Source organism: Adiantum capillus-veneris, chromosome 1, assembly GCF_014529385.1.
Source record: "Adiantum capillus-veneris isolate H3 chromosome 1, ASM1452938v2, whole genome shotgun sequence".
NCBI classification, from domain to species: Eukaryota; Viridiplantae; Streptophyta; class Polypodiopsida; order Polypodiales; family Pteridaceae; genus Adiantum; species Adiantum capillus-veneris.
Window position 1 is genome coordinate 162,402,180 of NC_140931.1, and position 14,255 is coordinate 162,416,434.

Below are 14,255 nucleotides of genomic sequence, written 5' to 3' on the forward strand. Positions count from 1 at the left end.
CATAGTATTTAAGCGTGCAATGGCCAATAGACCTACCTTAGCATGGACGGACACACCTCGAGTGCTTGCATTGATGCCGGACCTACCTCTTGAACAAACGTCACAACACATGGTCCCTAGGGCCCAAAATGTTGTTCAAACAGTACCCTTACCACCTCCAGTGCTGGAACCACAACCACCACGTCCGAGAATCACTTCTGTGAATCAAGTGGGTCGTGAGTCATCTATTGCTGGTTTGGAAGGATATGAGGAAGATATAGACCCTAATATTGCCTATAGGAGTGATGCACTTGAAGAAAGTCCACAATATTACATGGAGGACTATTGGGGACATGTCAAACCTGTCTGTCAAGTAGCTACTCTTGCCGCAAGAGGCCAAAATATCATTTATACTGCCAAGAGACCACCTCTTCAATGCTATCAGTGTGGGGGTCCACATCGTGTAGCAGAGTGTCCTGTTAGGCTACAAAAGAATTCTACACTAATGCAAACCAATCAAGCGAGCACGTATACAATGCCGATACTCATGTGTAGCCAATGTGGCATAAATCACTTGATTGCCCAATGTCCGAATGATCCGAATGCGTTGAAGATCACGCCATTAAACTTGATTGAGGTTACCGAGGAGCCATCACAGAGTACCCCTGTGGTACCAATAAATGTACTCACACAATCAATGCTCCAAAAACAAAATTATATTCTTGAGGAAAGAGACACAACATCAATTGCCCAATCTCAAAAGAAGAAGAAAACACGAAGGAAGAGATCGCAAAAAGTAGCGAGGTTAGACCCGAGTTCAAAGACCAACATAGGGACTAGTGACAATCTCGTATATTCAACGATGCTAAAGAGGATTTTGATTCAGGTGAAACTATGGAGACTAAAACAACCACTAGGAAAGAAACCAACAAGGAAGATCGTCATGAGCCACAATGGCCACGACCCAAGAAGAAGATAGGAACTTACCCAAACCCTGCAAAGGAGATCGAGCGAGTTAAGCAATTAAGGAGTTTGGTAGAAGAGACCCAAAAGGATCTAGAGCTAGCACCTATGCAGATCCAGATTATAGACATAGTGTTCCCTATGCAAAAAAAACCTCACAAAATCCATAGACCCCTAGCCATATCTAGTGTCATCCAAGAAGAAAGTGACTTGAAGTCATGGGAAAGTGGGCGTACTCACTTCTTGTTGGAAAGAATGTTTACAGAGGGACTACCTGACCCAATCAAAGAAATAGAGTTCCCATCTTCCTCACGTCAAGGGACTTAAGTCCAAAAGGTTTCCTTAAATATTGCCAAATTGATGGACTTCATGGCTTCAGAAGTTAGAACCACCATCATGTCCAAACTATATGGAGACCCCAAAATATTCTTAGCTCTTTAAGATTTCCTCAATGGAGAACTAAAAGTCGGACTACCACAATTTGCACATATGGATGGAGCTAGGGAGATGCCAATAGAGGAAGAACACTTAGATCCACAACCCAACCTAGATGAGAACTCTGTTGTAGAAATACATGTTAACAAGTCGGGACAATACTTTGAGGGTGATGAATCCAATGCAACCATACCAATCACTACCAAGGGATTAACTGTGAAGGAAATCCTTGATGGTGGCTCTAGGTTTGACATTGTGACTAAAAATTACTGGGAAACTATGGGAAGAACTCACCTTTGGGACCACAACCATAGTAGTAAAGATGGCCAATGGGTCTATTATTAAACCTATTGGGATGCTAGAAGATCTCAAGATCAAGGTCTTTGGACACCAAATAAGAAATACCTTCATTGCTATGGATTTCTCCAAACACACTATGTCATCTGAGATGATCTTAGGACATCCATTCATGAGGGAAGCAGAAATGGTGCATGACTGTTCTAAAAACTATGTCTACTTACAGTTCCAAGATTTTGTCATTCGAGTGGATCTTGTAACTGGTCGAGCACACACTCTAGGAAACAGATTTATAATTGATCATAGATATGACACCACAGTTCACTCGGCCCCATTTGGGATGACAGAGTCTGAGAATGTGGATTGTGTCCACCTAGCAGCAACCATAGATACTTGGGGAAATAGGGGGATGACCTGGGTAACACTTGAGGGGGATGAAATGCAACCACTCATACCTTTAAACATGATAGGAGCAATATGTATAGCTTTTGATGACCTACCAGATGAAGGCTTGACTGACATTGGGACATCTGTACCTATAGTCCAACCCTCTAAAGCTTCAACTTATGTAGTTGAAACAAAGCTTGAGACACACAAGACCCATCGCAAAATAACTAAGAAAACATACAAGTGGATCTCTAAACCTTCTTTAGCGACCGTGGCATATGCTAAAAAATAGGAGCCTTTTAAGAAACCCCCCACTCGCTCCCAGAAATGTTAGAAAACGTGGCGTTGGATTCTTAAATGACTATTGGAATCCCAAGGCTACTATCAAGGAAATGATCAAATCTGGGTGCCAAAATATAAATTGTGTTCATACCTGTCACCTGACCCATGTGAGTCAAATCCCGTGATGAAAAAGCCGATGGAAGATCATGGGAAAGGAAAAATCACAGAACACTATACACCGGATCCGGAGCTAGTATGGGTTCCCAAACACAAAAGGCTTGTTTTGCTGAGCTCAACCGTAGAAAATATGCATGAAGCTTCTTGCTCTTCATGTATTTCATATACAAAAATAGAAGCTTCGACATAACCTCCACCTACCATTGTACATATCCATACAAACAAGAAAGAGTTTGCACCTCCCATTGTGTAGTTCACCACCTACAACAACTTTGCAAATAAAATCATGGGAGAGTACCTTACCACCCTTGCAACTAGATAAAATGCCTAGGGCGGTCAAAAACTATCGGTCAAAGTCTTCACCCATGACAACTTGGAACAATTGGTTTCAAAAGATGACGACATCATTCCAAAGGTATGATCTACCTAAGGAAGGGAGGAGTATTTGCTGACATTCATCATTCACTCACTCCCCTCTCAACCTTCCTCCCCGACCTCTCAATCTCCCAATCTTAGGGAATGTATATATAAAGCCTTATACTCACAAAAAACAAAAATAAAAAAATAAAAGAGCAAGAGCCACCAAACAAAAACATGGAAACCTACACGTTCTAGTACATGACCCAAAACGAAAACACATTATGCACAAGGACACAACCTTTTGAGATGACCCTTATAATATTTACACTCTAACCATCACTATCTGTGTGTACAAATTTGGCTAGTACGATAGAGTCATCCACTCCTACCTTGGGTGAGAGGTACCCTCTTTACTTTGCACAAGTGTTTCACATAGTCTACCCGATGCTTGCATGTGAATGGTATTTGGTAGATACGCTAGTGGGTCAGAAGAATTTCAAGGAGTTAGAATGGCTAATACGTCTGTTGACCACAACTAATCCATACTTAGTAGAGGACGTCTCTCCGATTGCACAAACTTACCCTCTTGACCAAGATGATTATAGATGTCTAGTGATGATCTTAGCAAACATTTGTGACTCTAATGATGAGGAAGAGCTACATGATTACACGGATGTCACATATGTTCTCACGGATGATGGCTTTGTTTTTATTGATGAAAACCAGGATAGGGCTTTAGCCTTAGGGTTACCTCCCAACCTCTACAATATCCCGTTCCCTTGACTCTGTAGGGGGAGTGCAAATAATTAGGTTAGGGTTCCTTATGTTGTTTGATTGTGTTCAATAAGGGTTGATGCTTCTTCCCACTGATGTGCCTCCTAGAGGTATGCTTTGTGTTTACTAGTGTGTACAGAAAGGTGTTCGTGTTGTTAAGATTTGGACCTTCATGGAATCTTTCTCTCGTTCACTCTTCAAATCAATCGCGATGATCAACACAAACAGGTGTTTCTTGACCATTAGCATTTCCCCTTGTCTTTGTTTTTGCATCCATGTTTTTCTGCTTTAAGTGTGATTGGTGGCACAATATTCCGCACATTTGCTTAGATTAAACATTAGATTCTATATAATTGTCTGTCATAATCCCTTGTCTAGGTTTCAGAATCAATCAGTCTAACTAAGCTAGTTTGACCAAGCTAAGAGCTAGAGATCTTCTCTTAATACCATGGGGAATGCCTTCCTAATAATCAATGATTACTTTAAGTTCTTAATCCAATTTGAGGAGTATTGTGTGCAATGTACTAGGGCTTTCTAGTGGGCTTCGTCCCTATTGACCTTTAGCTTAAGTATTGTAAATAAAGTTTACTAGTGTGATGAGCCTGGGGAGGGTAACAGTGTTGTATGACCCCTCAAAGTTACAAAATTAAAATGTTGAAAACAAACAACAACAAAAATCAAAAGTTCCACAATGTAAAATCTTAAGCTGGAAGAGAAATCCTAGCTTGTTTGGTACTTCACTTACATGTATTGCCTATGGTACTAGAGCCCTAGAGGTTCCCAATGTGGGCACTTTTCCTTGAAAAGCAAAAAACCCAAGGTATACAAAATAAGCACACACATCAAAATTGAATCAATGTGAAAAGACTTAGGGGGGTCAAAAAAAAGGAAATAAGTCAGACGATGATTTCATGAACAATTTCTTTTATCGTAGCTTAACTATAAGGTCTTCTAGGTATAGCCTCTAGTCAGCCCTCGAACATGAAATACTTGGCTCTCGCAATTAAATAGCTTAATTGACCAAACAAAATTGACTTTCCATGGTATTAATAGTTGACCTCTAGTGCCTTTCGATCATTAAATTAACGACCCCAGACTTATTTAGTTTTTGACCTTTACAACTATTTATGCGTTTGATTATACTAAAGTTTAATGTTTATTGCTGAAAAATTGTTTAGTATTTTGTTACCAATCAATTTTTCTACCTACAACTGCATATACTTTTTTAGTTGTATATGAGGATGCAATTACTATGCCAATTTTGCTTGATTTTGTAGTGATTGAAGAAGGCTAAGGACATTCAACCTCAGATGCTCTTCCACCTCGACGAACGGTCTTCATCTCAATAGCTTCCGAGGATGGAATCTGCATCAAGAAGGGGGGCATGTTCACCCTCACAGACACCCCTATCACCTTCTACGGATGCATATTACTTATTTGATTGAGTCATGGACCGGGCTTGTTGGTCCAATAGGCGTGTAGGTGATCGTCGATGAGAGGCGCACCACTTATCTTATTTTTACAGTAGTTTTCAATGACCGGCCACTGTGGGTGCCCATGTGTGAATGGACCAAAATCTTATAAAAGGTCCATTTGACCTCAAAATCCTCATTCTCTGATGTGTAAGCTGAGAAGTGCTCTTGCTCCATCTCTATCTCCTTCACTTTTGTGTGCTCATAGGTGTGTGTGTGTGTGTAAGAGAGAGAGAGAGAGAGAGAGAGAGAGAGAGAGAGAGAGAGAGAGAGAGAGAGAGAGAGAGAGAGAGAGAGAGAGAGAGAGAGAGAGAGAGTGATCTAGCATTGTGGTGGCGAGGCGGCTGAGCGCGGCATCAACCACGGCTCTTTCTTCTTTGCAGCATATGATCCTTCACGACGGAAGCATTAAGCGGTGAGTGACACACCCCTGCCCCTTTGAGCTTGCTAGGCTCTTCTAATTGTGTGTTTGCAGCTTTTTGAGGCTTGCACACAGTGCACAGGCAAGTTCCCAGCTTCGATACATACGACAAAGCGTACACCAGTAGACAAGGTAGAGTACAGGGACATATCGTCTCAAAAAATGGCATATCTACAAATTTGGATAAGATAAAAGTGATTGTAGGAATGCAAAGCAGGTACAATGGTTTATGGGACAATGTGGTTATTACGAGAGGCTCATCCACATGTATGCAGTCATTTCTCAACCCGTGTATTGACTTATAGTAGTCTTTGAATTGACGGAGGAGTGTAGGAGTCATTTCAAAAGTTGAAGAGAGCACTCATATCAGCTTCAATATTAAAAGCACCTGATTGGGAGAAGATCTTTCATGGTCAGTGATAGGTAAGGGATAATTATCCTTTATTTTGGCTGCATTAACCTTCTTACATTGACACACACTCAAAGTCTACCAAAAATTAGAAACCTTACAGAGCCAGTCTCTTTTTCTCGCTTGTCCAATTTTTTATGGCTCCTCTGCTTGACTTGCTCGCTTTTGCGGTGTGTGACTCTCTCGACAACGTTTTTTCTTTTATGCCTCTTTCCACTCCTCCCCTCATATTTTTTTAATTATTTTTTGTTTTTTTTTTTAGAAAAGATTTTTTGGTGAATTTTCTATTTTTTAATAAATTTTTAGAGTGTGTTATGAAATGTTTGCTTTTTTTTAATTTATTTGATCAAATTTTGACTTTTTATGGATTTTTTGTGAAGTTTTTTCTTTTCTAAAAAAAGTTTAAATTATTTTTCTATTTTTTGTGAATTTTTAAAACCTTCTTTTTGACATTTTTAATGCCTTTTTGTTGTTTTTGAGAATTTTAAGATTTTTTGGTGAAAACATTTCTCTGCGTTTTGTCCTTATTTTTTAGGGTTTTTTAATTTTTTATTTTCAAATCTATTTTTAAGTTTTTAATTTTTAAATTTTTTTGGGTGATATTTATGAAATTTTCCCTTCTTTTTGTTTTTTTTATGTTTTTTTTTTCAAAATTTTTGGGGGTTTATTAAATAAAAATTGATTAAAAAAATAAAATATGAAAATAAAAATAAATATACTACATTAAGCTTACCTTGGCCTTGTCTGGAGTTGGCGGTAGCGACCTGCACTAATGGAGGCGAGCTGATCGCGAGTGTGCATCTGCAGACAAAAAGAGAGAGAGAGAGAGAGAGAGAGAGAGAGAGAGAGAGAGAGAGAGAGAGAGAGAGAGAGAGAGAGAGAGAGAGAGAGAGAGAGAGAGAGAGAGAGAGAGAGAGAGAGAGGGCCAACAACTCGGTGGCGTGCAAGGCCAAAGAGAAAGAGAGAGAGTCAACGTCGAGATGGGTGGCAGGCTGCAAGACAATGGCACAAAGAGAGAGAGAGAGAGAGAGAGAGAGAGAGAGAGGGAATCTTTGTCAAGCTGGCGATTGGCTCCACGCTGAAGAAGAGAATTTCAAGAGGGAGAGAGAAGGAGCGGTGGCGCACGTGGGCTTGGGAGAGCGTGTGACAAGGGGGGGGAGAGAGAGAGAGAGAGAGAGAGAGAGAGAGAGAGAGAGAGAGAGAGAGAGAGAGAGAGAGAGAGAGAGAGAGAGAGAGAGAGAGAGAGAGAGAGAGAGAGAGTTGACGTGGAGGCCTGCCGGCTCTTGCAGAGAAGAGAGGGAGAGAAAAGCCAGAATGGTTTGTATGTGGGTGGGGTAGCAGCGTGTGGAGAGAGGGTTAGGTCGCCTGGAGGGGTCATCAATAATGTCGAGGGAGATAAAAGAGAGTGAAAGTGGGTGCATGCCCTTGGCTGCTTCTACTGCCGACAGAGGAGAAAGAGAGAGGTTGAGACTCGTCACTTGAGAGTCTTGAGACTATGCAAGGTAGCAAGTGGGAGGAGAGAGAGTATCTTCTGCAGAGAGAGAAAGTGAGAGTGAAGAGAGAGAGAGTAGGACTTTGACTATCTTATGCGGAGAGAGAAAGTGAGAACAAGAGGGAGAGTGGGGTGGGGATGAGAGAGAAAGTGAAAGGGAGGTGAGAGAGTACCTTTAGCACGCTGAAGATGAGGAGAGAGTTCCTTTCTCTTTCTTTTTTTTTCAATTTTTTGAACTCTCCCCTCATCTTCAGCTCGTGCTAATTCTCGAGAGATTCTCACTCGAGAATTAGCCGAAGCTGATTTTCGACCGGAGTAAAAGTATGGGCGTCAAATCTGCAACATCTGTCAAGGATTTGCCAAAGCAGACATCAATTCGTCAAACTTCGTCAAAAACCCCAAAATTAGTCCGAAATTAGCCAAAAACGTTAAAAATCACTCACAAATCCAAAAATTTAACAAAAAAATACCATAAAACTCTACAAATTTTTGAAAATAATTGGAAATCACAATCAAACACTTTTATCACGCATAAGCACACCAAAAATACCCTTTACGACAAAATCAATAACCGTGCCCTTGAAAATAGCAAAACGCTCAAAACTCAACCAAGGAGGGCACAAATGGGCTCAAAATGATACAAAAAATATGCATACAAAATAGCTTATCAAGATCGTAAGATATCAAATTTTTACAAAATTAGTAAAAAATTAATGCAAAAATTTTAAAAAATTGGCAAAATAATTAAAAAAATTATCCAAAAAATACCCAAAAATTCTTCATACATAGGAGATTAGTACAACTATATCCGATCATATTTATTGTTAGGAATTGGATCGTGCTAGCTATGGTGGATGAAAGAGAAACATAGCGTGAATGTGTGAGTGTGTGTGTAAGCAAGGTTATCACTCAAGTGAATTAGGTTCCAAGATAGAATTAGCTTGGACTCATAAACACAATCTTGAGTATTGACTTAGCTTAGCACAAGCTCACCATAGACAAGCATGTAGTGCAAAATGGAGTTGTGTTTATTCATTCATGAAATGAGCTTTAAGTAGCTCTACAACCTTGCTCCACAGTATGTGGGATAAATCCACTCTCTTCTCCTTGACTCACACTTTAGGACAAAGCTCACACTTTACAATCCTCCCCTTGAGGTTTGGACTATGACAAGATACTGAAGATTCATGATCCACATAGGCTAACAAAATCCACATAGGATGGTGACATCCACACAGGAAAATAGAGTCCACAAAGGATGGTGATATCCACACAGGATGATAAAATCCACACAAGAAAAATCCACAAAGGATGGTGATATCCACACAGGATGATGAAATCCACACAGGAAAAAGTTCTCCCCTACAAGTAGAGAGTCTACATCTTCAAAATGGGTCTTCATAAAAGACAATGTTGCTCTCGTCTTCATCCTCTTTGTCTTCTACTATGTGACCTGATCCTTTGTCAGGTCTCTTGCCTTCGTTGCTTCTGTTGTTGCTTCTATTGCTGCTTTCAACTGCTTTATCTGACTTCGTATCCTCCCCTCGAACAAGTGCTTCTGTCCCTCTTTTTGTTGTGCAATCAGGCTTTATTGAAAAAACAGACACAATGCAAAAATACTGATGTAAAAGACCTACTGATGCGTATGTTAATGCTGCCAATCTTTCTCTGGTCATTCTCCCTTAGTTGATCAATGCCTTTTATTTTTCCATTGGAGTCACTCAGTTTGCTGGATTTGCAATTTTTGACTCGGTCATGTGCTTTGCAGTCATTACTTATTTGTCTAGTTCCATGAGATCCCGTGCAAACAAGAGCCTTTTTGAAGCTAAATTTGACATACAAAGTATAAAGGGTGGTCTTACCAAGTGCAAAATTACACTGGCGGTGTCTAAACCCCATTGCAAGTGGTAGATACAAGCGATGTGGGTTCGAAAGACTTAATGAATTTTATTTCAATCTTAATAAATGGACGTGAAATCTTTGTGAAGCTCCTCTTCACAGAGTGAAGTCACTCTTCACAAGGAATGTCTTCTTGGATTGCTTGGATATCTATCCAAGCCGATGGGGAGTGATCCTCTTTTGCTTTGATGCTTGAAAGAAAACCCTCTTTGAACCTGTTGAATTGAGTGTTCAAGCTCTTTTGAGCGCTTTGGATAATCTTGATGAAGCCTTAATAGTTTGTTCATGCCTGGACGAGCATTTGGTGCTCTGCAGTGAGAACATTCTCTAGTGGCCTTCGACGCCCTTGGAATTGGAAATGAATGTCAGAAGGTCGCGGGATAGGGTGCTTGTTGGCTACCGGGCAGTCAGATACTTTTCGGGTAGCCGGCAGCGCATCCGGGCAAGTGCGGGCAGGCGCGGGCAGCCGGGCAGATTATCGGGCATGTGCCTTTGGGCAGGCGCGCAAGCCAGGGCATGGGACTCTCCCCTAGCGGACTCGCCAGTCCTGAAAAAGGTGATTTGAATGCAGCTTTCGGGTCCGCCCGCTCTCCCCCGAATTAGCCAAGTGTTTTGACCCCAAAACCTTAAGCCAAGAATGGGTTGCCTATTTTGAGCTAGCCAACAAGCCCATGGGCTTCCTTGTGAAGGATCCTCCGAAAAGCAAGTTCTTAAGCCAAGCTCAGCAGGTTTACATACACACACACACACACACACACACACACACACACACACACACACCTATTTTTAGGCAAATTTGGGGATGGAGTTTAAGAGGTTTTTGAGCTCGGATTGCAGAGCTTGCAGGCTCTATGGAAAGCTTGCGTTGAGCACTTCGAGATGAGCTCAATATTGTTAGGTGATTGCAAAAGTGGAGAGATTAATTGAAGGTGAAAACTAGGACACAAAAATGACTAGAGCATGCAAAAAATTGGATACTAATCTTCTACCTAATCAAGCCTATCTAGCCATGGAGAGTAGTGGCCTCTTGGGTGTGCCAAGGACATGCCCACACATAACTAGATTAGTGCTTAATTAGTGAGATGCAACTAGTTCTGAAAATGTCAATGGGCCGTAACAATGAACTGCTAATCGATCTAATGGAGAAGCTAATGATTAACACACACTAATGCATAATGACAATCCTAGATAGCACACCATGGCTCTGATACCAAATGTTAGGAATTGGATCGTGCTAGCTATGGTGGATGAAAGAGAAACATAGCATCAATGTGTGAGTGTGTGTGTAAGCAAGGTTATCACTCAAGTGAATTAGGTTCCAAGATAGAATTAGCTTGGACTCATAAACACAATCTTGAGTATTGAGTTATATTAGCACAAGCTCACCATAGACAAGCATGTAGTGCAAAATGGAGTTGTGTTTATTCATTCATAAAATGAGCTTTAAGTAGCTCTACAGCCTTGCTCCACAGTATGTGGGATAAATACACCCTCTTCTCCTTGACTCACACTTTAGGACAAAGCTCACACTTTACAGTAATTACATTGATTCAATTGCCAAATAGTTTCGACAATAAAATCCAAAACTAGGCAATGAAATCGATAAAATTAGGTCCAAAATTGACACAATTGGAGTGTGTTATACCCTCTTTTGAGCTCAAAAACGCAAAAATTAACCATTACACACATCAAATATGCAATCAAAAATATAATCATGCATATTAAGCACTTTTTAAGCATACACACTAATAATTGGAAGTTTTTAACCAATTTTTAGGTGCACACACACAAGGGTTAATCTTGTCAAATTTGCAAATTGAAGTCACAAATCTCTTATTGGGCATGACCATAACACAAATCAATCATCACATTTGCAAAATCATTATGCACACATTGATTTTTAGGTGCACAAACAAGGGCAAATATAGTGCACACAAGCTTAAAATTAAGCATATATACACTCAATTTGAATGCACACATACTTGATTTTAGTGCACACCATTGCAATTGACCATCCAAGCATGCAATTAGACAAATTCACAATGCACATTAGTACATGAAACCATCAATTTTCACATTCAATTCTATGAAAAAAATGGCTTTACAACGGCATGCAATTGCACAAATCAAAAGTTCCAAATCATCAATTTGACAGGGGCTAAGCATACCCTACGATTCTTGAAGCCAATAGCACCATCCAATTGCCGATTACACCATGTGTAGGCCGATTTTTTTGATGCTCCAGAATCAACAAATTGCCATAAGTATTAGCATAAACCCACAATTTTAGAATGCAATCCAAGACTTTAATTAGGCAAATATCAAATCATAAGCACAAAATGTTAGTGCAATTAGTAGAAAATTAGTTTGTAAGTTAGCAAAAGTTAGTGAAATTAGTAAGGGGTTAGGTGAAATTAGAGTCTGTAGGTACACAATTAGCAAAATATGGTATCAAATCAGGAGAAATTGAACAAATTGCTTCATGCACACACATCAAAAATCCACAAAACCATAAACACACAAGTGAAATTAGTGAGAAAATCATTCACACTAGCGTAGGCCATTGCTCCCGGGCTTTTACGCCAAATGTTGGGAGTACCATCGAAGCATAGCTCCAATGACCAACACTAATTAATTGTCAATCCAAAGGGATGAGCTACCTAGCTAGGGCATGGAAACACTCCACAATTAGTGAGCTAATCATGGCAACACAAATGGAAACTCTATGAAGTGGGCTTCTCGGCCTATGGAGGAGCTAAGCCACAAATATTGGCAATCTCCACATCCACTTCTCTTCACCTCAAATCAACCCAATCACAGACACTAACGCAAGATGCACACATGAATAATCCTATCATGCAACACACTAATCACAAGCACACACACATAGATCTATTGAACATCCACACTCCAATCAAATCTGCATGCACACATAAAGATTAGAGGAAAATCACACAATATTAGAGCAAAAATAACCACTATTTAGTTACGATCTAGATAATCAAAGCATCATTGATAACCAAGAGAAGTATGAGAGAGGCATAGTGAAAGAGAGTTTAGCCTTGATTAGTGTTAATCAAGTCATATGAGCAAGGAGAAGCTCAAGGACTCCATAGCCACACACCTCATGAGCTCTCACCAAAAAGTGGTCTCAACAAATGAGGTTGAGAATCCTAATCTCATTTACACATTGCCTTATATACCCAAGATAATAATATGCAATGCCCGGGCGTCTAAGGCCTTTAGGGCTCCACTTCTTACTAAATCTACAACCTACGCACACTAATTGACATGTTCCTTACAGCTTGTAACTCCCCATGAGCTCGTAACACATTACAAATATTACAATGGCTTGAAATAAATCGGGAATTTACAATACATGGCCATTTTGAAAAATGTAAAAATTTTGTAACTCCAATCTTTACTGCTTCTCTACATCTATCTTTGATATGTCTTTGTATGGCTTCGATCTTTAACAGCTTTTGTTAGCTGATGGCGGCTCAGTTAACACAAAAGAGGTTATTAAATTTTATTTTTTCTCACATTTTCACATACAAAAGGGTATTGTAAAATGGAATTGGGAAAAAAATTATGGATTGAATAGAAAAAGGGTATATTTTAGCTGTCAAAAATTCACAGATAAGGAGTTTTAGAAATAGTCTTTGAACGCACGTGATATACATAATTTATAAATAGTGACCCCCCCCCGAGTTTATAGTACCTGTCAAAGTACTTCAGATCTATAGAGTATATTCTACAAACAGTAAAAAGTACTTTAAGTACTTGTTTGTATACTTTAAGTGCTCATATTGTATCTCACAATAGTTTACTAAATAATAAATCCCTTAATTATTTATATATTTGTGTCTGTCATAGTTTATTTGTGTCGATTTCCTCCTTCATTCTCCCCACCTCATATTTCCATACTTTTCACAAAAAAGCATTGAAAAGAACAAAAAGAAAGAAAAAGAAAAATTTCCAGAATTGAATGTTTGTATGACCTAACAAAACATGAAATCGCCCTTGCTTTCCACTTTAAAACACCACATTATTGCACAAAAGAATTGTAGACCAAAATAAAGTAATGTACATTAAGAATATATTTTTCTCATCTTTGAAAGTATGAGAAACATAACACATGAGTCCAATTGAAATATCATCTTGCATATGCACAAACAATCATTTCAAAGGCAAAGCAAATTGTACATGGTCTTCACTCTTACACATCTATCATAAACCATCTAAACCACATTATAATTAAATCCCAAAACCATTAACCATAATCCAATCCTCATCGTATAGGTGAGCTCATAAGTCCAATCAAAATATCATCTTGCATATGCACAAACAATCATTTCGAAGGAAAATCAGATTGTAGATGGTCTCCACTCTTACACATCTTGAACATAAACTATCAAGAACACATTATAAACCAATCCCAAACCATAAACAATAACCAATAATCATCATAAAGGTGAGAATTACACTCTACTCTGGGTGATGCACATCCATCTAGCAAAACCAACTATAACACACAACACAACATGGCTGCAAAACTTATGGCAACAATTCTAAACACAACCATTAAAAAAAAAAGTAATCCAAGATCCACACCATCTTCCACAACCAAAAATCATAGGTAAAACCATGAGGGATCCTGGGCCCTTGACTAAAAATTGTATACCTTATTGAATCAAGTCCCACACTTGGAGTTTTGACTATAGAGACTGTAATCAAATCCGAACCAATACACCTAGCCTTTAAAGAGTGAAATCTTATGTGTAGAAATAAGTTCAATATAAAATAAACATAATATCAAAATCCCATTTTGCTAGTGTTTAACCATGCATAAGTGATGTACTATGACTGCACCTCATACCCCTATACCTAAAGCTAGTTTTCATCCAA